Source organism: Oxyura jamaicensis, chromosome 19 (genome assembly GCF_011077185.1).
Source record: "Oxyura jamaicensis isolate SHBP4307 breed ruddy duck chromosome 19, BPBGC_Ojam_1.0, whole genome shotgun sequence".
NCBI lineage: Eukaryota > Metazoa > Chordata > Aves > Anseriformes > Anatidae > Oxyura > Oxyura jamaicensis.
Window position 1 is genome coordinate 10,964,973 of NC_048911.1, and position 2,904 is coordinate 10,967,876.

Genomic DNA, 2,904 nt, shown 5'->3' on the forward strand with positions numbered 1-2,904 from the left:
ATTCTGGCGTGTATCTTAGTTTCAGAGAACTTCTGAAACACCAGAAGCCCAGGGCAGGTACCTTCCCCATCAGACTCTGCACGCAGTTGACAACAGATCTGAGGCTGGAGCGCCGCGCTGGGCAGCAACGCTTTGTTTCAGAAAGGCACCGCTAGCCTTTTACTGGGATGTATCCCACGGAACCAGCGGCTGCACTGCCCCGCCGGCCCTTCCCCAGCCGGCAGGCAGCAGCAGGCGCCCAGCAGCAGAGAGCCACCCGCTTCCAGGAGGCATCAGCACCGCCGCCCTGGGAATAGCCGCGCTCTGTGCGAGCCCTGCTCCGTGGACTGGTTTTACTTCTCAAATGCAAACAGAAAAACGCATGAACTTCAGACCTTGCAAAGCTTCTAGAAATAACAGCTTTCTAGTACAACCAACAGAGCGCAACGCGAGGAGGCAAGCGGAGTGCTGCCAAGTTTAGTCATTTACAGACGGCTCAGACAAACAGTTCTCTGCAACGCAGAGTTGTTGTTACTGGGCATAAGGCAGTTACGCGGCTGCATTTCTCTGCGTGCATGTTCCTGACCTACTTCCACTCTTCAGCTAGGAAACCCAGGAGCAAGGCTGCTTGGGCAGAGCAGCGAGCTTCTAGGTCTGCGAGGGGCACCTCGACCGCCATCCACGGGCAGAGCAGCTCCGGGCATCACCCCCTCCTCGGGGTCCCTCCCCAGCCTGCCACTCGGGTGCCGCGTTCGTCACGGGCATTTCCTTAACCTTGCAGCGCTGAGCAGATTTCTCTTGCAGGAGATTCTTGCGGATTTCTTCCTCCGGTTCTCCCTCTGAAGTCTGTTACGACCACACGTCAGAAAACCCCACCGCCAGCAGTTCAGCCCTTCCCTAAACACCAGCAAACCTCCAAGGTCAAGCGACCTGACAGCCACAGATCCCCAGATCAACAATCAGTCTCTGACCTTGTTACCAACGGACAACCACACGCGCCTCCGCAGCAGTTTTCCCATCAATACCTTTGTTCTCCACCCCTGCAACAGAAAAGGTGGACAAATACATGGGGGGACGGGAAAGGGCAGAGACAGAGGGACCCAGTTAGAAGCAGCAGATCTTCAGGCGAGGCAATGATGAAAAGGATTTTAAGCCAAGCAGACACCACCGAACCTGCACAAGACAAGCTTGTTCTAAGGCAACAACAACTGCAGAAAAAAAATAATCCAAAAACGCTGCACACAACTGCTGCCTTTCATCTTGTGCTAGTCAATAAGAAAGGTAACTGAACCCGTAACTGACAGCAGTCCCTACAGGTACCTACAGCATTCACGCTCCTGTGTCTGCCCTGGGAAGGACAGAGCAGCCCCCAGCACCGGTGCCCAGCTCAGAGGTGGAGAGAAGCAGCCAGCCGCCCTCTCGCCTTTGCAGAGGAGAGAGCACTCCTCGAGTCTCGCTGCCTACCCACACAGAGCGTGTTTCCTCAGCGAGGAGCCCACCTGGAGCCTGCCCACAGCAAAGGCACAGAGAGTGCCTGCTTCGGGCAGCACAGCACGCCAGCACCAGAGCCAGGGCCGGCGGCAGCGGGCACACAGAACCAGGCGCTGGCCTTCCCCTGCGGAGAGGCCTGGGCACCACGAGCCGGCACTGCCGACAGCGACAGCCCCCTGCAGCGGGGCAGGGACTGGCTGCAGGTCCCTGCAGGTCCTCCCTCCCCACGGACCCCCGGGTGCCTGCCAGCTTCATCGTGCTAACACGGGGAGGATTTTTCCGCCTCCCTCCCCCAGCAATCAGCTCACACTTTGAACAGCAGGGATTACGCGGCGTAACTTTTTAACCCAGTTGCTGGAGCTGCACGCTTGGCACCCATTAGAAAACAAAAAAAAACAGCGCGGGGGGAGGGGGGAGGCTCTCAGCGCTGCGTTCCCCACACACTTGAATTACTGCCAGCCTGCTCAAACGCCAATGAACTTTGCTTTAGGTGACAAACTTCAAAAATTCACCTCGCCACCATAAAATCAGGGGAGGGAGGAAGCGGCAGGTCACTCGGCAGGTCACTCGCTCAGCCAGCACGAGGGGCTTTCTTGGCCACGACGAAGGGCAGCCCCGGAGCACCGGGTTTTTACCTTTTTCTTGTAAGTTGTGGATCAGAGAAACAGGCTGAGCCTGAGAGCAGTGCTCAGGACAGTAACTTCTTGGAGACAAAATGCACCATGCTCAGGAAAGCGCAGACCCCCAGGAGCCCAACACAGCCCATGGCCGCAGCCCATGCGGGGACAGGGCACAGGACCTGGGACAGGAGCAGGGACACAGGACGGGGCCAGGAGGGCTGCACCTCGTCCTGCCCGCAGCCACCCAGCCCCCCTGGTGTAAAGCTACAGCAGCCTGCCAGAAGGAGCCAAAACGCGTGGCTTTCAGGCAGGATCTCCCACGAGCTGCCTGTCCTTCCCAGGAAAAAACAAGCACTCGTGTTTGAGCCCTTCCTGCAGCGCTGGCCATTCTTACATCTTGGTTTGCACGAGAACCCCCCTGCCCCTCGCCCACCACCAAAGCAGCTCCCAGTGCCTGGGCACGTGGGCACCGGAGACCAGGCCAGAGGTGCACGCACGGTGCCCGTGGCCTGCAGACAGCCGCCCTGACAAGTTCCCTCTGGCAGCCTCCGCCTGCGGCCAGCACCACGCCGGCAGACGGAGGCCGCCGGTGCCGCTGCCCAGGCGGGAGGCGAGGCTGCAGCAGCCCGGTGCAACCGAGCCAGGCCCCGGGCCCCGACCCGCAGCAGGGCCGCGAGCAAGCCGGGGCTGGGCGCTGCCGGACGGGCCCCGGCGGCCTCCCCCGAGCGGGGCCGTCCCAGCCCAGAACCCCACGGCGGGGCCCCGGGGAGCGCCAGCGCAGGTCCCGCCCGGCCCCGCCGCCGCCCCCGGCCGG